Source organism: Bufo gargarizans, chromosome 1 (genome assembly GCF_014858855.1).
Source record: "Bufo gargarizans isolate SCDJY-AF-19 chromosome 1, ASM1485885v1, whole genome shotgun sequence".
NCBI lineage: Eukaryota > Metazoa > Chordata > Amphibia > Anura > Bufonidae > Bufo > Bufo gargarizans.
The window spans coordinates 88,402,559-88,426,150 of record NC_058080.1 but is presented as its reverse complement, the minus strand read 5'-3'; positions in this window follow the sequence as shown (position 1 = coordinate 88,426,150).

Genomic DNA, 23,592 nt, shown 5'->3' with positions numbered 1-23,592 from the left:
GGGAGCCTACCCTACATGGCAGTATGCTGACTTTGAAACCAATTTAGGAGGTGACTGTCTCCCTTTAAAGATTTCAGCTCTGAAGTCTGCAGAATGATAAATGCAGCTGTAGACTATAATCTAGGTAATGACTTGCAAATTTTATGAGGTGTCTAAAGATGTGCACACACCTTACGTAGGGAGGGTCATGTGAATATGGAGTTCTCTTAATTGCCCATACAGGAGCATGACACATTACAGCAGACGGAGATCTAATACATTTAAGAAACTTAGATATGATGAGGACAGGTGGATGTTAAAATATTAGTAAGTACTGGCAAATCGATTAAACTCAGTAGTAACGTCACCTATTCACACTGATCAGGCAGGCCATATGCCGAACATGTCCACAGCAGTAAATATCTATATTTAAATATTCAGGCTAGCCAGGTCCGCGCCTTGAATGCGGCGGTTGCATCCCTTGATGCGGACAAAGCATTCGACAGCGTGGAATGGCGATACCTGTGGACAGTGCTGGGAAAGATAGTCTTTGGACCTGAGCTTATTAAATGGGTACAACTACTCTATGCCTGTCCCACGGCCCGAATACGGGTGAATGGAAGACTCTCAGGCTCCTTTCCCTTGCACAGAGGAACTAGACAGGGCTGTCCTCTGTCGCTGCTACTATTTGCGGTGGCGGTGGAACCTCTGGCGGTGGCGCTTAGGACTGCAGCAGCAGTAAGAGGCTTCCAATATGGGTCCTTATCCGAAAAGGTTGCCTCATAAGCAGAGGATCTACTACTGTTTTTGAATAAATGGGCTTCCTCTCTTCCAGAGGCCATGTCGATAATAAACCACTTTGGAAAGCTGTCCGGCTTGGTCATCAACTGGACCAAAGTCGGTATTGATGCCGTTGTCTAATAGTACAAACTGTGACGTTAACCCCATCTTTTAAATACCTGGGAATTCAGGTGTTGGCCAGGACCCAGGACTCTGGGGAGTTGAATCTTGTCCCTTTGCCAGATAAATTCAGACTCAAGGTACAGGCTGGGCCCGATTGCCCCTCACCTAGTTGGCCGCACAAATCTATTAAAAGTGATTCTCATGCCCCAGCTTCTCTATGTATTGCATAATGCCCCGATTTGGATACCACTCCAATTTTTCTATAAAATAAATGTGATCTTCCGGGATCTCATCTGGAAGAGGGAAATATATAAAACTCGCAATGCTGCATAGGCTGAAAACGCAGGGGGGACTCACGGTACCGGATCCATGGATATACAGTATTATTTGACGGCCCAACTACAACATCTTACGGGATGGGGAGATGGGGATAGCGTCAACACGACTGGACAGATTGTAAGACATCTCCTCAATGGCAAGGGGGGGTTGCCAGGAGGGGGGCAGTTGGAATAGGGGCCTGATTGCTTGCATTCTGTTTAATAAAAATTATCTGATTTAAAAAAAGGATATGCTGAGGTCAGGATTTGGAGGTACTGAACAATGTTCCCTTTTACTAACAGCAAGCAGAGATATTGAACTTGGTGAGGAATTTGCACAAGTCTATTAGAATGTTGCATACTAAGGCAAGGCATAGCCCCACCTGAACCGGCTTTCTCCTGATTTCCTGGGCAGATAATGGAGGCGTCTGTGAGAATACATACTGGGTGTGATTATGGAGTGGGAACTTTTCCCAGCCACATAAACTCCAGTAGCACTGCTCAGACAGGCTGGGCTATATACGTGTAAATTACCGGACGTATTCAAGGCATGTTGAGTGCGCAAATCATGCAGGGTCGGCATGTGTGCTGGCTGGATCATTTACAGGATAGTCATTTTCCCACTTGAAACATGCACAGACCAATTAGGGGACGTAGACTAGCAGATCACGTTACAAGAACCCGCAGTGTAATTCTATAGTAAAGCAGCGGCCGGAGCGTAAAAATCCTACAAGTTGTCCTAAAGAATGCAGACTGTGTACGGCCGGTGTCTGCAGATGGACTGACGGCAAGGAAGGTGTGGAAGCATTTTATTACACCTTGTACGTTATACGGTATACTTTGTCTTCTTGCATCAACCTAAGGCGGTGCATTGTTGTATGACATCACCATGTGCACGGTGACAATCTTGTATGTGTTAAGGCGGTGCATTGTTGTATGACATCACCATGTGCACGGTGACAATCTTGTATGTGTTATTCCAGTGCGATTGTATTGTGTTCATATTATTCCTGTGATGTCACATCATTGATATAATCGTTACCATGATATTAGCATGTTCATCAATCTTGTGCTGTGATATCACTGTGTGCATTATCATTTGTACTGTGACATATATTGTGCCTTAAAGAGGTTATCCCATGATTAATGTAAAAAAATAAAAACTAGATCTCATCTAGGACATGACAATCTCTTTCTAACAAAGCTAGAACCAGCCCTGCACCTCACATGGATCCAGAGATCTCCCCAGTCATTGCCCTGCTAGATTTATATCAAGCTGGCAGGCAAGGGAGCTTGTCCTTTCTCATGGGGCGTGTCCTTTCTGCTGCAACTCTCTTCCTGTAGCTGTCACAGGTTTTACTAGTAGATACAGCTGGTGACAGTTGAAGGATGGCACTGGGCATGCGCTTAAAAGGGCTTCTGTCAGCAGGTTTGTGCCTATGACACTTGCTGACCTGTTACATGTGTGGTTGGCAGCTAAAGACATCTGTGTTGGTCCCATGTTCATATGTGCCCGCATTACTGAGAAAGATTATGTTTTTATTATATGCAAATGAGCTTTTAGGAGCAACAGGGGCGTTGTCATTACACCTAGAGGCTCTGCTCTCTCTGTAGCTGCTGCTCCCTCTGCACTTTGATTGACAGGACCAGACAGTGAAAATGTCATCACACCTGGTCCTGTCAATCAAAGTGCAGAGGGGGTGGTAGTTACAGAGAATACAGAGCCTCTAGGTGTAATGGTAATGCCCCCGTTGCTCCTAGAAGCTCATTTGCATATATTAAAACATAATTTTTCTCAGCAATCCGTGCACATAAGAACATGGGACCAACACAGATGTCTTCAGCTTCCAAGCGCACATGTAACAGGTCAGCCAGTGTCATAGGGACAAACCTGCTGACAGATGCCCTATAAAGACTTGGCCTTCTTGGGTGAAGTCTAAGGTGCAAAATACTGCAAAATACTGTATTAACTGTGCCATTTTTTCCCCCGTTCTTACTTGTGCTAGGAAATCCTGAATGACAGCAAACTTACCGCATCGTGATCCCGAATTCAGGGTCCATGAAAATGTACGATAAAATCTTCCACTTTCTCAAAACAGCATAGACATAGGAGTGCAAACGATCGGCACTCAGCGGCACCTCTTGGCACAAACACGACCACGGTTGGATAATTAATACTATCACGAACTTCGCTCTGCTTTTTAATTTTTTGCCACTATCTCATAGTATACAGCGCTCCTTTGTAGTTTTTTTTTAGTTGCCATAAGAGTATATTACATTGTATCATCCAACCATGGCCATATTTGCGCCAAGAGGTGTCGGAACACTGCTGAGTGCGGATCGTCTGCACTCCTATGTCTATGCTGTTTACTTTTCTCCGGAGGGCTGGCTACCCCTTGGGCTGAGTGGCGTGTTGTACAATGTGATTCGGCTGCTTCACCAAATGTTATAAAAAAATTAGCTTTGTGACAAATTACTTCGTCACAAAGCCCATTTCTTTGTATGTAGTGGGTGCAACGACAGGGAGTGGCGAATGCGGCACCTCCCATCTTTGTACCCCTCAGATGCCGTGTTCATAGCTGATCGTGGCATCTGACAGTAATAACACAGTGGAAAAATAATAATAATTAAATTATACTTTCCTCATCCATTTGATCGCAACAAAATGCCTGATTGAAGATCCAGCGCAAAATCTTGCGCGGCCCGTGATGACGTCATCAGGTGGCCGGCGTGGTGATGTCATACGTCACAGCGCGTTGGATTTCAAGTGAGATCTTCAATCAAGAGGGTGATAGCTGTTTTGTCGCAATCAAACGGATGAGGTAAGTATGATGGCGTCATACGTGATGTCATACGTCACTGCGCACAGGATTTCGTGCAAGATATTCAATCAAGATGGTGACTGACGGCTCATCGCGATCAAATGGAGGAGGTAAGGGAAAATTGAAGCTCAACAAAATTCGGCTTTTGCGGCCAATCAAATTTTCCCTGAAATTCGGATTGAAGACTTCGATTCGCTGAACATTACTGAGGACCTCTCTGGCGGCAGCGATCTGTTGCACTTATATGTCTTCTTTTAGGTTTTATATTCCAACTCATCGTACCTACTACCTTGTCTCGCCGCGGTTTACATGATGTTTCGTTTTCTCACGTACATATTCACTACAAACCAATCACATTTTAAAATGTAGCGTAGGCAGAATCCTCGCAGTCCCGGTGCCATTGATTTCACACCACAGCTTGTATTAGCATTTTTCGACAATCAATTCCGCCATGGATCGGACATCAGGGCTTTATAATTAATGACAGGAGATGGGAGTCGTGGCAGAGAAGACTTGCAAAGCAATGCAAAACACAGCACCTCCGTTTATTTCTCTGTAGAAGAGGCTGTAAGTTCTGCGCAGGCCACCAGGCCGTGCATATTTGTCTTGTGCTCTGCGGGAAGATTGCTGGGGCCTAGCTGGGTAACGTCAGCATAACATATATACAGGAACGCCTCTGGGTCATCTCTTCCACCGTCCGCGGTGGATCCTTTGTGATAAATGATCCCCTTTAATGGATAGACAGCAATCTGCTCTTGGATTTTACGTAATGATTCTGTACAGCAGGTGGATGGAGAAATCTTCAGAACAAAATTGCAGTGTCTAGGGACCTCCTCCTGAAAGAGTTGCTGCATACTGATGTAATAGGAATTACACCGCGCCGAAGATGAAACATCTAGCTCGCAGGCATCATTGAAAGGATTCAGCAATAAGCAGGATGTTCATTTTTTATTAATTGTTGATAAACTGATGATTTCAACAAAAATCACATCTGAGCATCTCCTTAGCTGAGGAGTCAGGATGCAAAATGAAGAGTTTACGGATGTGGAGCACGTAGCGAGTCGCCCTGCTTCCTGAAAGAAGCCTTTATTGCTGGCACACTGTGGAGCCACATAATAGGTTAGCGGTATTCAGTGCGGGGGTCTGTCTTCATCCCTCGTGGTCGTACACATGACATACAGGAGGGCAGCGAAATGGTTAATCTAGTTTCCTTCTAATCACACTGATGTGTGATAGATAGACAGATGGATAGAAAGTTAGATAGAAAGATATTATATATATAGATATATAGATAGACATTAGATAGATAGATAGATATAGATAGATAGATATTAGATAGATAGATAAATAGATAGATATTAGATATATAGATAGATATTAGATATATAGATAGATATTAGATAATAGATAGATAGATAGATAGATAGATATTATAAATATAGATAGATAGAAAGATATTATATATATAGATATATAGATAGATATTAGATAGATATTATAGATAGATAGATAAATAGATAGATATTAGATAGATAGATAGATAGATATTAGATATATAGATAGATCTTAGATAGATAATAGATAGATAGATATTATAATATAGATAGATAGATAGATAGATAGATAGATAGATAGATAGATAGAAAGATATTAGATATATGGATATATAGATAGACATTAGATAGATAGAAATTAGATATATAGATAGATATTAGATAGCTAATAGATAGATAAATAATAGATAGATGATAGATAATAGATAGATAAATAATAGATAGATAGATAGATAGATAGATAATATATAGATAGATAAATAATAGATAGATAGATAGATAGATAGATAGATAATAGATAGACAGATAGATAGATAATCGATAGATAGATAGATAGATAGATAATAGATAGATCGATAATATATAGATAGATAGATAGATAATAGATAGATAGATAATAGATAGATAGATAAGATAGATACTAGATAGATACATAGATATATGATATAGATGTATAGATAGATAATAGATAGATAGATAGCTAGATATTAGATGGATATATGATATAGATAGATAGATAGATAGATAATCGATAGATAGATAGATAGATAGATAATAGATAGATCGATAATATATAGATAGATAGATAGATAATAGATAGATAGATAATAGATAGATAGATAAGATAGATACTAGATAGATACATAGATATATGATATAGATGTATAGATAGATAATAGATAGATAGATAGCTAGATATTAGATGGATATATGATATAGATAGACAGATAGATAGATATTAGATAGATAGATAGATAGACAGATATTAGATGGATATATGATATAGATAGATAGATATTAGATAGATATATGATATAGATAGATAGATAATAGATAGAGATAGATATATGATATAGATAGATAGATAATAGATAGAGATAGATAGATAGATAGATAGATAGATATTAGATAGATATATGATATAGATAGATAGATAATAGATAGAGATAGATAGATAGATAGATAGATAGATAGATAGATAATAGATAGATAATAGATAGATATTAGATAGATATATGATATAGATAGATAGATAATAGATAGAGATAGATAGATAGATAGATAGATAGATAGATAGATAGATAATAGATAGATAATAGATAGATATTAGATAGATATATGATATAGATAGATAGATAATAGATAGAGATAGATATATGATATAGATAGATAGATAATAGATAGAGATAGATAGATAGATAGATAGATAGATAGATAGATAGATACACCACCTACTAGAAACCTGTGTTTGTCCCTGTTGCATAATAATCAACCATTAAATAGTAAAATATGAAATCTTTATTAGTATCACATAAAAATATTTTTGCTTACATTTTAGAATAGTATTAATAACACATATAGACGCCCACACCGTACAGAAAGGAGGGACAGCTGGAAGGAGGTTGGCTGGATACAAATGGCGCAAAATACATAGGGGGGAAGTATAATACATATAAAGTGCAATATCTAATCCTACAGACACAGAAATATAGAAAATATATCAGTAGGCCGCCAAAGACCCCCATGTACTGTGTAATATGTAGGTACAAGGCTTTGGGAGCATCCAGCCTGTAATGTAACGGGTGATAGCACATAAGGTCAGAGACGTCTGTGGAGTCCAATCCCCTATGAAACCAGCAACTCAGAAAATACATCTGTATAAAGTGCAAATGTATAAAGACCCCCCCAACAATGTCAGAGCATCCACCTATGTCATAAAAGTCTGTGCACGGTATCCATCCCAGTGTCCCTCACAAACCCTGCACAACGCGTTTCACTGATTGCCTTCGTCAGTGGAAAGGGAAACTCGTCTGACGAAGGAAATCGGCGAAACTGACCTTATGTGCTATCACCCGTTACATTACAGGCTGGATGCTCCCAATGCCTTGTACCTACATATTACACAGTACATGGGGGTCTTTGGCGGCCTACTGATTTATTTTCTATATTTCTGTGTCTGTAGGATTAGATATTGCACTTTATATGTATTATACTCACCCCTATGTATTTTGCACCATTTGTATCCGGCCAACCTCCTTCCAGCTGTCCCTCCTTTCTGTACGGTGTGGTCGCCTATATGTGTTATTAATACTATTCTAAAATGTAACAACAATGTTTTATGTGATACTAATAAAGATTTCATATTTTACTATTTGATGGTTGATTATTATGCAACAGGGACAAACACAGGTTTCTGATAGGTGGTGTATCTATCTATCTATCTATCTATCTATCTATCTCTATCTATTATCTATCTATCTATATCATATATCTATCTCTATCTATTATCTATCTATATCATATATCTATCTATCTATCTATCTATCTATCTATCTATCTATATCATATATCTATCTCTATCTATTATCTATCTATCTATATCATATATCTATCTCTATCTATTATCTATCTATATCATATATCTATCTATCTATCTATATATCTATCTATATCATATATCTATCTCTATCTATTATCTATCTATCTATATCATATATCTATCTCTATCTATTATCTATCTATATCATATATCTATCTCTATCTATTATCTATCTATCTATATCATATATCTATCTCTATCTATTATCTATCTATATCATATATCTATCTATCTATCTCTATCTATTATCTATCTATCATATATCTATCTATCTATTATCTATCTATCTATCTATATCATATATCTATCTCTATCTATTATCTATCTATATCATATATCTATCTCTATCTATTATCTATCTATCTATCTATATCATATATCTATCTCTATCTAATATCTATCTATCTATCTATCTATCTATCTATCTATCTATCTATCTATCTATCTATCTATCGATCTATATCATATATCTATCTATCTAATAGGTGGTGTATCTATCTATCTATCTATCTATCTATCTAATATCTATCTATCTATCTAATATCTATCTATACATCTATATCATATATCTATCTATCTATTAGGTGGTGTATTTATCGCATCTATCTATTATCTATCTATATATCTATATCATATAACTATGTATCTATCTAATAGGTGGTGTATTTATCTCATCTATCTGTCTATCTATCTATCTATCTATCTATCTATCTATCTATCTATCCATCTAATAGGTGGTGTATCTATCTATCTATCTATATATCTATCTATCTGTCTCATATATCTATATATCTATCTAATAGGTGGTGTAGTGCTTTATACGTGGTCCGTACAGGTCAGTTATAGGTTTTCTAGATAGATAGACATTTCATTTAAACTAGACAGACAGACAAGCAGGTAGACAACCAGAGAGATAGAAGGACAGACAGACAGATAGATATTCGAATACAATATCTTAAACCGCCACATCTACATCGCGCAGAGCACGCTGTCATATCCCCGAGAACCATCTCTAACTCTGTAGGTCACGTTTAGGTGTCGCTTCGGCACTTGAAGAGTTAACATCACGCCGACAGGAAAGAAGTTAATTCGGCTGAAAACATAATGAGAGCAGAACCCAAATCCCGTAATTCAATTAAGCGAATGCTAACGGCGGCACGACGCAGTGCGCGGACTTCAAAGACGTAAAAGGCGTATTATTTTATTTCAGGTAGGCTTTCGTTTTTAAGTTGTCCAGAGAAATAGATTCGCTTTGTGCTTTACAATTGTGAAAGATTCACGGCTTCCATTAATCATCCGCTGCGGCAGGCCGTGATTTACTTACCAGGCTGCGCCATAAACTGAAAAAAAAAAAAAAAAACTGCTGGTGTCAGCAAAATAGGTTGGATGACTTAATAGACAGGAACATGAGGCAATATTACAAAGTGCCCGGCTCGCCCCTGCTCAATAGACGGAGATGAAGAACAAAAGGCATGGCGGTTTGATGAGACAAACACCGCTCGCCTTGTTTTTAATAAATGAAATTTGTGCTCTTTAGAAATATTGAGTGCTGCAGAAGCCCGCCGGCGACACGGTAAATATCCATTAGTTTTATTTTAACTTTACACTAAAACAATTCCCTGGTGTTTCAATTAAAATGCCTCTTCTAACCTTTGATTTTTTACAAATTGCTTCCATCTATTGCCGCTCATGGGGGGGGGACTCGTGACAACACTCTAGCCACTATAGGGGCTGCGGTTCAGCAGACGGTATTGAATTATTAAGGACCTCTCTTTCCGCTACCCATTTCTTTTAGGAAGGAATAATTGAGGTTAGTATTGAATGGTGGAATATAAATAGCCGTGTCACAGGATAAAAATGAACTGGTGGTGAGTATTGTTTATTGGAAAAATGAATGCATTGAAATTGGATCTAAGCCAAAGTGAAAAGTAAGGACCAAGGAATCGAAATTGTACATCAGTCATTTCTGGCTCACTGCATTACTGTCAGGCCTCTTGCACACAAACGTGAAATTTTTTTTTTCCACTTCCGTTCCGTTTTTTGTGTGTTCTGTTTGCGGTCCGTATGCAAAACCATTCACTTCAATGGGTCCGCAAAAGCAACAGACGGTACTCCGTATGCATTCTGTTTCCATATTTCCATTCCGTTCAAAGATAGAATTTGTCCTATTATTGCCCGCAAATCACTTTCCGTAGCTACATTCAAGTCAATGGTTCCACAAAAAACACAATGCGCACGGAATGCATCCGTATGTCTTCTGTATCCATTCCATTTTTGCGGAAACATCTATTGAAGATGTTATGCCCAGCCCAATTTTTTATGTATTTACTGTTTAAACATTATTGTATGCTTCCGTTTCCGTTTGCGATCCACAAAAAACGGATCACAAACTAAAAACAAACGGAACGGCAATATGGAACAGAAGTGGAAACACTACCGAAACAGAAAAACGGATCCATTTAAAACGGACTGCAAAATACTGAAAAAGCCATACGGTCGTGTGGAAGAGGTCTTACTTAAAGGGGTTATCCAATCAGTAATATAAAACATGTTAATCGGACATCATATAGTACATGCAAATCTCTTTCTAACAAAGCTAGAACCAGCCCTGTACCTCGCATGGATCCAGAGATCTCCCCATTCATTGCTCTGCTAGATTTATATCAAGCTGACAGCTCAAGGGGAGTGTCCTTACTGCTACAGCTAAGGGGGCGTGTCTAATTCTCCCTATCACAGCTCAGGGGGTGTGTCCATGCTCTCCCTATTATAGCTCAGGAGGCAGTTGAAGGATGAAACTGAGCATGTGTGGCCTTCTCAGTGAGCAGGTCAAAGAAATTAGAAAAAACTAACAGCAGGTGGCGCTATACAGATAGATTTTATTGAATAATTCAGTGGCTATGCACATTTTTTAATTACATTCAATTACCAAAGGATTCAAATCCTGGGGCTGGTTTGAAAACTGTAGAATATTTTTCGTGGGACAACCCCTTTAAAGGGCATCTCTCAGCAGATTTGTACCTATGACACTCCTTGACTTGTTTCATTTGCGCTTGGCAGTTGAAGACATCTTTGTTGGTCCCACGTTCATATGTGACCGCATTGCTGAGAAATATTATGTTTTCATATATGCAAATGAGCCTTTAGGAGCAACGGGGGCGTTGCTGTTACACCTAGAGGCTCTGCCCTTTCTGCAACTGCTGAGCCCTCTCCACTTTGATTGACAGGGTCAGGAGTTAGGATGTTTTCACTGCCTGGTCCTGTCAATTAAATTGCAGAGAGAGCAGAGCCTCTAGGTGTAATGGTAACGCCCCCGTTGCTCTTAGAGTCTCATTGGCATATATTAAACATCATTTTTCTCAGCAATGTGCATATGAACAGGGCTTTTATCAGCAAAGACGCCTTCTGTCACAATGTCTTCTGCTCCTTTGTTGAACTACTTCACCAGTTGAATTGCATGCTATACTGTACGCGTACAGACATAAGCAGAGAAACACAAGGATGCACTGTCAAGGTATTTTTCAAGTGCATGTTTTATATTATATAAAAACACTCAAACACAACCTTCAATACCAACTAACACAATCAGCTGAATAGTTACAAAGCCAGCCACGCACCTTACATGAGTCTTAGAAGACTCAATCATCTTATATCTATGGGGAGGGATAATACAACTTTAAGCACATCATCTCAGGCAGGCTCGGACTGGCCCACAGGGGTACAGGGGAATCCACGGGTTGGCCCCTGAGCAAGGTGGGCCCCTATTCTCCCACCCCCTGCACAAGTGGCACATAACACATTTGATTTAATACACTACATGCATATATATATATTCAATGTACAGCACATCAACCAGCTTATGTTCATATAAAAAAAAAAAAAGTTAGATTATTTATTATATTTGAATATATCCGTACGGTGGGCCCCAAAAACAAATTTTGCTGGTGGTCCCTAGGTACCCCAGTCCGACACTGATCTCAGGGAAAACATACGTCTTCCATTTTATTTTACAGCAAATGTATAGAGAATTATCTGCCATAGCCTAAGCTGCCCTCACCCCACAGACCCCCCTTCCCCACTAATGTATATCGGGGTTTCCAGTCCCCCAACATCTGCTCTTCAGCTCTTGAGTGACTCTATAGATAAGACACAGCAGCTCCTCTCCCGTCACTCCATAACCTGTACTTCTGCCTAGAAGACAATCAATTGGTAACAGTTGTCAATTTAAAAAGAGAAAATGTTAGGGTGGCTCACCCCCTATGACTCTAGGTAGGTGATTGAACCTAAAATTCAATCACCCTATTCAATACATATACAATATATGCAATAGATTAAATAGGCAAGCACTCCATGGAGCAGGCACACTATTTAATATTAATATAGGGTAAATTATATGAAATAAAATAAAAAATCACAATAAAATGCAACAATAAAATATACAATACTAAAACAATGAAATGCGGTATAAAATCACTAAGGAATAAGGTGCAAGGTAAGTTCCTATCGAAATAAATATACCAATAAATGTCCTTATTGATGCATCTGGTATTGCCGTTGGATTGCTGGCAGCCTATTTCTTGTGCACTCTCTGGTCTAGCGTTAACCACTGAGGAAGAGGTCAGCTAGACCTCGAAACACGTCTGGGATAACCACTAAGGAAGAGGTCAGCTAGACCTGGAAACACGTCTGGGATAACCACTGAGGAACAGGTCAGCTAGACCTGGAAACACGTCTGGCATAACCACTGAGGAAGAGGTCAGCTAGACCTCGAAACGTGTCTGGTGCTGAATACCAATGCTCTGAAAGATTCTACAATTACCCGAAGCTTTGCCATGCAATTTTAAACTCTACAACCGAATCTAGTGAGACGATCCTTCAGCAATGCAAAAAATTAAGGCAAGAAGTGATCTGAACCCGTGACCTCGCATTCAAACTCCCGCGAGCACTGTGCACAGTGTGGGACACAGAGGCAGTCCAGGCAACTGCATGAAAGCCTGACCTCGATATAGGTATTGATCCGCTCTGAATGTGTACACCTGAGCGCACACCAGCCGGTGTGAAGATCGCATACCATCAGGTGGGGTGAGTGCTCAGCGAGCAACCATTTATCCGCACACTGCTATTATACTGCGGCTACAAAAAACTGTTACTTGTGGTTTGGATGCAATGCTAGACCAAAGCGTGCACAAGAAATAGGCTGCCAGCAATTCAGCGGTAATACCAGATGCATCAATAAGGACATATATTGGTATATTTATTTCGATAGGAACTTACCTTGCACCTTATTCCTTAGCGATTTTATACCACATTTCATTGTTTTAGTATTGTATATTTTATAGTTGCATTTTATTGTGATTTATTTTTATTTTTTTAAATAATTTACCCTATATTAGTATTAAATAGTGTGCCTGCTCCATGGTGGTCTGAGTGCTTGCCTATTTAATCTATTGTATCAGTTGTCAATTTATTCATGCATTTCTAGGAAGAATAACTGGCGACTGGCTGAGTTCTGATGTTCCAGAACTGTTGTTCTGTGCACCATACAATTGCTTGCTACACCACACATGTCAGGAGAGATGACATGTCTCTGGTCAGTCCGCTCCACTTTCAGCCAACAAACTACAGACCCTCCACTATTAATGTATCGGCACTTGATATTTGGTGCATTTTGCTGTCATACAATGTCAAATTTTTAGTGCAAAGTATGTATTAATGATCTTCTCTACAATTTAGATCCAATTGCGCCATACACGTCAGTTCTTAAAAGTGTGTTGTCCCTCTATTATTTATCCTGTATATGTATGAATGAATTGACAACTGGGTGTTATCATTCCCTTTGTCCATGTGGGATCCCTATACAATCTCACACTTTCAGCACTGATTGGACAATGCCAGGCAGCATAGGGACACCCTCCCAACTGGTAACACCCACTTATTATGAATTACAAAGGATTGGCGCCATGCAGAGTTATGAGAAAAGGTGCTTCTGAACAGCAGTATGTCAGGAGAAGTGACAGGACCTCTTTAAGGGCGGGTTCGCACTTGCCTTAGGGTATTCCGTTATAGATTCCGTTTATAATGGGATTCGTAAGATGGAATGCAAAACGGAAACCTTTAAGAGGCATTCTGTTTTGATCTGCCATAATAGAAGTCTATGGGCAAACCTAACGGATGTGTCTGGTTTCCGTCATGCAGGACGGAAAACAAAGTCCTGAATACCCTACCGCAAGCGTACACCAGCCCTAAAGGAGTTTTTCAACCACCAAAGCAGTACAAAAGTGCTTAGCATAGCATATAAAAGCCACTTATCTATTTATTAACACTCCATTCCAGAGCTGAGGGCCCTATCCAGGGGCGTTGCTAGGGTCTCAAAAGATCCAGAGGTCCAAGCCCCAATGCATATGGCCCAATTCTCTAAGTCCTGGGGACAGCAATACAGTTGGATCTATCTAGCAGGCAGTACATTCGGGCCTGCGACAAAACATCAGGGGCCTAGGCCCCAAATGTTTTAACCTTGCAACACCCCTGGCCCTATCCCTGCTACTTCTGGTCAGCTCTGGACTAGAGGCATGATGTCCCATTTTTGACAAATGCCCGCTGAGGCCAGTAAATGTCTGCAACAGTGAACTAGACCACGGACAGAACACTGAACTTTTGAGGCTATAGTTCATGTTGATATTTAAGTCAGACAACCCCTTTAATGGCGCTTAAAGGGGTTGGCCAATTTATTCTATAGATGACCGATCCCCAGGACAGGTAATCAATATCAGATTGGTGGGGTTTCAACTCCCTGCACCCCCCAACAAGCAGTTTGAAGAGAATGCAGTGACATCACAGTGGCGAGCAGATGTAATTACAGCTCCTCCATCCAATTCAGGTCAATGGGAAGGAGCAGACAGAGCGTAACTGCTCCTTCCCATTGACCTGAATGGGATGGAGGAGCTGCAATTACACCTGCTTTCCTCTGTGATGTCAATGGTGGGCAGGTAAACAGTGAAGAGAAGGTATCGCTGCAATCTCTTCAAACCTCTGATCGGCGGGGGTGCCAGGAGACTAACCCCTGCCAATCTAATATCGATGACTTATCCTTCGGAAACCAGCCAACAGTCAACAGTTTTCTTACATCAACGTTTGTGAAATATAGTTCCTAGTCTTAGTCTTTCCAGTAAGGCTACTTTCACATCTGCGTTTTGCTGCACGGTTTTGTGATCCGTCACAGGATCTCAAAACCACAGCAAAACGCTCCCCCCCCCCCATTCATTTTTAACAAACTTGAACAGAGCGCACCAGAATGCATTCTGTTAAGTTTTGTTGGGTCCCCATGCTGCACAAAAAAGCGCTGCTTTTGGGATACTGAACAAGGCGTGAAACACAATGTAAGTCAGTGGTGTCAGATCCATTTTTTCAGACACGTAACAAACGGTTCTGGTGTCTTTCGACTTAAGTTGTTTTCGTGCTGGATTTGTCTTGTATATTTTGCAGATAATACAAATGTATCCATTCTGAACTGATGCGGATGGTTGTATTATTGGACGCAGTGGTGCACCTAGCCTTTCTGTTGCCCCTTAACCCCTTTGCCACAATGAAATCGCTCATTGCCAATGGACCAATTTTTTTAATGTATTTACTGTTTAAACATTATTGTATGCTTCTATTTCCGTTTGTGATCCGCAAAAAATGGATTACAAACAAGAACAAAATGGAAAAATCGAACGGCAAAATGGAAAAGAAGCGGAAACGCTACCGAAAAAGAAAAATTGATCTGTTTAAAACGGACTGCAAAATACTGAAAAAGCCATACGGTCATGTGGAAGAGGCATTACTTAAAGGCGTTATCCAATGAGTAATATAAAACATGTTAATCGACATCATACAGTACACGACAATCTCTTTCTAACAAAGCTAGAACCAGCCCTGTACCTCACATGGATCCAGAGATCTCCCCATTCATTGCTCTGCTAGATTTATATCAAGCTGACAGCTCAAGGGGAGTGTCTTCTCTGCTGCAGATCAGGGGGTGTGTCTCAGCTCTCCCTATCACAGCTCAGGGGGCGTGTCCATGCTCTCCCTATCACAGCTAAGGGTGTGTGTCTATGCTCTCCCTATCACAGCTAAGGGGGTGTGTCCATGCTCTCCCTATCACAGCTCAGGAGGCAGTTGAAGGATGAAACTGAGCATGTGCGGCCTTCTCAGTGAGCCGGACAAAGAAATAAGAAAAAAACTAACAGCAGGTGGTGCTATACAGATAGATTTTATTGAATAATTTAGTGGCTATGCTAATTTTTTAATTACATTAAATTACCAAAGTATTCAGATCCAGATGCTGGTTTGAAAACTGTAGAATATTTTCATGGGACTACCACTTTAAAGGGCACCTGCCGTTACACTTAGAGGCTCTGCCCTTTCTGCAACTGCTGAGCCCTCTTCATATTGATTGACAGGGCCAGGAGTTAGGATGTTTTCACTGCCTGGTCCTGTCACTTAAAATGCAGAGGGAGCAGCAATTGCAGAGAGAGCTGAGCCTCCAGGTGTAAAGGCAACGCCCCCGTTGCTCTTATAGTCTCATTGGCATATATTAAACATCATTTTTCTCAGCAATGTGCATATGAACAGGGCTTTTATCAGCAAAGACGCCTTCTGTCACAATGTCTGCTGCTCCTTTGTTGAACTACTTCACCAGTTGAACTGCATGCTATACTGTACGCGTACAGACATAAGAAGAGAAACACACTGTCAAGGTTTTTTTCAAGTGTATGTTTTTTTTAATATTATATAAAAACACTCAAACACAACCTTCAATACCAACTAACACAATCAGCTGAATAGTTACAAAGCCAGCCACGCACCTTACATGGGTCTTAGAAGACTCAATCATCTGATGTCTATGGGGAGGGATAATACAACTTTAAGCGCATCATCTCAGGGAAAGCATTCTGTTAAGTTTTGTTACGTTCCCATGCCGCACAAAAAAAACGCTGCTTTTGGGATACTGGACAAGGCGTGAAACACAATGAAAGTCAGTGGTGTTGGATCCGTTTTTTCAGACACGTAACAAACGGTCCTGGCGCCTTTCGACTTACAGTGGTTTTCGTGCTGGATTTGTCTTGTATATCTTGCAGATAATGCAAATGTATCCATTCTGAACTGATGCGGATGGTTGTATTATTGGGCGCAGTGGTGCACCTAGCCTTTCTGTTGCCTGAGGTGAAAACTGAAACGGCACCCCTTTGCCACAATGAAATCACTCATTGCCCATGGACCTTCCGCTGCCCCCCTCTTGCCCCTAACTGGTGCTGCCTGAGGCGATCGCCTCAGCTGGCCTCATTGGTGGTGCACCCCTGATTAAACGGGTAGGTTTTTGCTGATCTATAATGGATGTGACGGTAGCATAATAAATTGGGGTGTCTTATAAAGCTACGTTGCCGTGCCCTCCATCCCAAGCATGTCTATGCGCACGTGGCGCTCCTGCACAGAGTTGTGTTTTATACAGTAGTGTGAGTACGTGGTGTGTTTTATTGCTTGATGCTTTCTTTTCCAAGTGCTCATTTCATGCAGTTATGTGGAGCAGATAGCAGCCTCGGCCCCATGTGTATTACGGGGAAAGCTCTCCAGCTGTAACCGTCCACACGTGATCTGCTCCTTCCTCTGTCCCTGGGCATTTTTCAGTGCCTGACGTGCGGCTCTAATGGTTCTATTAGGTGTAGCATGTCTGCTGAGCTTGCTGTTTTCCGATGTGCATGTCATCAGTGCTGCTTCTCTGCAGTTCCCTTATTAGCATGTGCCCTTTACTGACTCTGCAGGGGCCATCACCTAGAATTAGATGCTTTCTGCTAGACCTGTCCTTACTCTGTGCAAAATGATTACAATCCATTATGCCACCTTCTTGCTGACAGCCAGATACTGCTGTGATTACAATGAAATCACTCTGTATTTAAATATGATACTCCCCATCCAGAGTGAGTGCTTGATAATGGAAAGTGTTGGATGAAATTGGAAAATTTGATGAAAAACGTTTGTAATTTTGATACCTTCACCAAGGTAGGAAAAAAAAAAAAGTTGCAATCTGTAGTTAATAAGAAAGTATAATAAAATGTCAGAAGTTTTACTGCAGAGAATCTAATTTTGAATCAGAGGCGAAAATAATTGAAGAAGTATTACTATTAGGCCTCTTGCACACGACTGTATGTATTTTGTGATCCGCAAAAAATGGATCCACAAAAAATACGGATGACATCCATGTGCATTCCGTATTTTGCGGAACAGCTGGCCCCTAATAGAACAATAATAGGACATGTTCTATTTTTTTGCGGAACGGAAATAAGGACATATGGAAACGGAATGCACACTGAGTAACTTCCGTTTTTTTTGCTGACCTATTGAAGTGAATGGTTCCGCATACGGTCCGCTAAAAAAACGGAACAGACATGGAAAGAAAATACATTTGTGTGCATGAGCCCTTGGTGAAAGGTATTATGTAATTTTAGTTTGTTCCTAAGCATATGGGGGAAATGTATTACTTTACTTATTTATGTAGTTAGTTGTGTTATCTCTGCTTTTAGTCCCATTTATAGTCATTAGGTTAGGATATTATTAGGGGTGTGCATATGCCAGGCTGAGGAAAAGCGGGCGCTGACAAGGATAGGGTATGTCGATACAGAACCGGAAAGGTCAGCTATGAGTCTGGTAGAAATTAGAAATTTCCAACACTCAGAAATAAAGGTCCAGCTGGGTGTTATCAGTTACCAGTGTTAGAACACCCCCCCCCCCCAACTGCTGATAAGAAGACCAGAATTGGCATTACACGGGGAGTGCTAAAGAGTTACTAAACAGACATGTGAGGAGAGGCGACTCTTTAAATGGCATGCACCTTTTCATAATTTAGGTGCACGTTAGAGATGAGTGAATTATTTAAAATATTGATTCGGCTACTTCACCAAATTTTGCGAAAAAAATAATTTGCTTTGTCACAAAGCGCATTTGTTTGTAAGTAGTGGGTACAATAACAAGGAGCTTTGATTGCGCCGCTCCCTGTCATTGTACCCCTCTGATGCCGCATTTATACACGATAGAGGCATCTGATATAAATAAGAGAGTGTAAAAAATAAATAAAAATTATCATAAGTACCGGATCCATTTGCTCACAAAGGGCTGGCCACTGCCATCTTGCTTGAAGATCTGGTGCGAAATCTCAGATTACGTCATCATGCTGGCTAGCGTAGCGACTTCATACGTCACCGTACACGGGATTTTGTGCAAGATCTTCAAACAAGATTGCGGCAGCCAGCCTGTTGCGAAAAAATGGACCAGGTAAGTATGATTTTTTTGTTTTGTTTTTGCACTTCAGGTTAAATTGAATCACTACAATTAAGCACACGGAATATCGGCTTCGCCATGAACCGTGGACTTTGATTTGCTCAACACTAGTGCAGATCACTTCAGCTTTCTTTTTTTTTAGACTGGCTTAAGAAACATCAATTTCAACAAATGTCAGACTATGCATACAAAGTTAGAAAACAATATGTACTATGTCATTTGTTCATACGTGTGCAGTTCAGACCCCTTAGGATCAGTAATGCTCAGATTTTCATAATACATGATAAAACAGAGGGTACACAAACCACAGAGGCAGACGGCTGTGGGGCCCAAGAAAAAGCAGTTTACCTCAGGCTGGCGGTAGGAGTACAGTATGTGTACAGATCCCCTACCGCATTAGCAAGCCCACCCTCCCCACTTCATGGCTTGGCCACTAGTTTGCCTTTCGGCCTGGCTGACATCATTATTTATTTGACCCTTCTTCTGATCTGTCAGAAGGTAGGAAAAATGAGACACACAACGGATCCTGTCTATGTAACAGCTGTAAGGCCTGCATGACATGGACCCTATTTTGCATCAGAATTGGCTTATAATTTGGTAGCCAAAAGCAGGAGTGGGTACAAAACACAGAATACATGCAAATATTCGATTAACATGTCATCTCTGTTTTGGATCCACTCCAGTTTTTTTGGCTTTAGCAATACTGATGGATTACTGACCAAATGCTGACCGAGTAAAGGCGGATGCTCCACAGACAGGATCGGATTTTAGGGGGTTATAGTTCTGATGGATCAGAGGAAGAGCAAAATAATTAGTGACGTCAACACAAACCTACTGCTGACACCCTCTTTACTCTGTCGGGGGGGGGGCTCTACTTGTATAAGCGTTTAATAGAACAGGTTCTGTAGACATTTATGTGGAATCAGCTGATGACGGTGTAAATGGAGTGCACTTCTTCTTGGCGCTAACATTGACCTGTAAGGCTGAGTTCACACTTGAGTTATTTGGTCAGTTTTGGCCCCACAAATAAATTAAGTGCGCAGTGATTCTAAGAGTGAGGCCTGTCATCTGCATGTGATACTGACTTACAGTATTGTTTCACTACTACAACAGACTCCCTATGCATGTTATTGCAAGGCACAGTGTCCTACACCCCTATGAAGGCTCCCTGCAGCCTGAAAATAGCTGTTTATTAACATTATTCGCCACAAATAAATTCGGATCGAACCAAATGTTTTCAAAAAATTTGGCGAACCGGCCAAATCGAATATTTGAGAAATTCTCTAATCTCTAATCTGGGGAACTGACAGAAAGCTTACATGGTGCCCTCGTTATCATCTTAATTCAACTGTAGATCTGCCAATTCCCAGACTCCTCTCTATCATCCAAGATGGCTGCACCATTTCTGAGACTACCTGAGGAACACTATGAATCGGTAGAACCAGACACTTCCTGCTTGTCCAACCCTACTTTTGGATTGGCCAGCACCACTTGGGCTACCAAATGCACAGTGGTCATCAGGTAATCTGAGAAGCGATGTGACCATCTTGGATGACAGAAAAGGAAGCCAGGAAATGGCATAACTGCACCTAAAAAGGTGAAAAGGTAAGTGTTTCAGGGGTGTAGCTAAAGGCTCATGGGCCCTGGTGCAGGAGTTTAGCTTGGGCCCCTCTCCCCTAAGTGTTTTGGGGCCAGGGGCAGGGAAGTACATAGCCTTACTGCTGCCTCAGGCAATAATTGAAATGACATCCCCCCTCCCCATGCCAAATTCTTGACCTAACCCCTTCCCTCCAGCTAGAGATGTAACTTGACCTGCTTGCACTTTCTATACCACCGGTGTCTTCTTATGTGACACATTGGTCTTTGGGTCCCCTTTGGCTCATGGGCCCGGTAGCTACTGATACCTCTACACCCACTATAGCTACGCCCCTGGTTCTTTTCATTCCCCAGTTAAGTTTGTTTTCTTGAACCATAGGGTCACTGTAATATTTGGTTCTATAGGATACTATATGGTATTGCACACCATACCATATAGTAGGAGCCATATTGGGAGCTTACAAAAACCATACATGTACATTAAATGTAGCAAATCTACACATAAATTGGCATCCTATGTCCTGTGAGCGTGTGACCCACCATTATCCTCATTGTTCCTCATAGCTCTCAGGTCCTCTGAGGTAACTCTACCTGGCATTCCTTCATGAAGTTTTATACTGAAGCCACTTGGTGAATACGTCCACAGAGATGGGACTCATGTACGTAAATACGAATCAAACTCGCCTGGTAAAATAATCCTATTAGATGATAGTCTCCGAAAGGGTAAAGAGACTGCAGTGATTTTTCTCCCCTACAAATGAAGTATTAAAAATCTAAATATGCTATTTTTCAATATATTTTGCACAGATAAAAACATACCGGCTTTTAATGCTGAAAATCTTGCTTCAATAAACTGAAAATCAACCGTTCATTTCATCCCCTTCTTGATTTGTTGAAGTAAATTAATAGAGTAAAGAAAAAAATGGAGACGTTTCCCGCACAGCTTTATTTTATGAACTAACCATAGGCAACACACTTCCGCTGAATAGCCTAATAGAAAAAGTGAATTCCAAATAGATTGCACTTTCCAAGGCTGGAAATGAGAAGCAATCAAAGCCTATGTCAGTGTTTTAGTCTGGACCTGCACAAAATTGCAAATATTCTATTGCCATTTTCTTAATGAGATAGTTGTATAGATAAATGTCATTTTGTTTTACCTCCGTGTAAAAAGGAATGAAGTTTGTATGTACAAATCACATATTAGATATTTTATTACCGCCCAACTGCACAGCGCTTCACATCGCTGCGTATATACCATCAGGCGGGCCAAATTTCACATTTACTCTTATTTGTTATTGTACGTAAAGTATGCACTATTATTTTCTGTTTGTATTACTAATTAGCTTGTCACTGAACAGAGTAGGAACAAATCTGAGGGTATATGTGTGGTGGTCCCCCCATTGGTGCATCTGCCGGTCTTCATCTCCCTGTGCTGGCGGGAGAGGCACGTCATTTATTAGGAGGCAGATGCTTCTTAACAAATCAGACAAATCTCTGCCCTGCTGTGCGCCAAACACTGAAGTCTACGTCAGCTACAGGCTGATGAAGATTTCAGCTACAACTTAAGCCACTCTGGCAAAAGTTATAGTAAATGTGGCGGGTGGCAAAAAGCCCCGCCCACTTCTGCTAAGACTGCCCCTTTTCTCGCCACAAGTATCGAGAAGCCTAAAAAGTCTCAAATTATGGTGCACATATGGCGTATGCCATAATGTGCTACTTTTTTACACCACAATAGAGTCCCTCACGATGCCTCACAATTATTCAACAAACCAACATGGCCGTTACGCATGTTCCTCTCTATAGTACAGTACGGTACTTTGAACACCAGGTGAAGGGCGGCTTCATTTTATTTTTCCGGTACACTATGAGCTATACACGTCACTGAAGAAGCTGCAGTCCTCATCATAGAAAGTGATATACATCTTCCTGCACCTCTTTCAGACTGCCATAACATATGGATTTTTCTTTATCTGCTTATCTGCTTATTTTTCTTAAATTGTCATATCATAGGATAACAGTTTGGGTCTTTGAAACCAATTACTAGTTATAGCCCAATTAATTAAGATTGTAACTTGAGGGACCACTGTACATCACAAGGTTCTACAGGACATGCCCTAACAGTTCTATACACTCCTACCAGCACTATGCTAAAATAATAATAATAATAATAATAATAATAATAATAGTAATCTACATAGATAGATATTAGATAAATAAATAGATAGATAATATATATATATATATATATATATATGATATAGATAGTGCATGGATAGATAGAGCGATAGATATTATATATATATATTTATATATAGGGATGAGCGAACTCGAACTGTATAGTTCGGGTTCGTACCGAATTTTGGGGTGTCCGTGACACGGACCCGAACCCGGACATTTTCGTAAAAGTCCGGGTTCGGGTTCGGTGTTCGTCGCTTTCTTCGCGCTTTTGTGACGCTTTCTTGGCGCTTTTTGAAAGGCTGCAAAGCAGCCAATCAACAAGCGTCATACTACTTGCCCCAAGAGGCCATCACAGCCATGCCTACTATTGGTATGGCTGTGATTGGCCAGAGCACCATGTGACCCAGCCTCTATTTAAGCTGGAGTCACATAGCGCCGCCCGTCACTCTGCTCTGATTAGCGTAGGGAGAGGTTGCGGCTGCGACAGTAGGGCGAGATTAGGCAGATTAACTCCTCCAAAGGACTTGATTAACTGATCGATCTGCAGCTGTGGA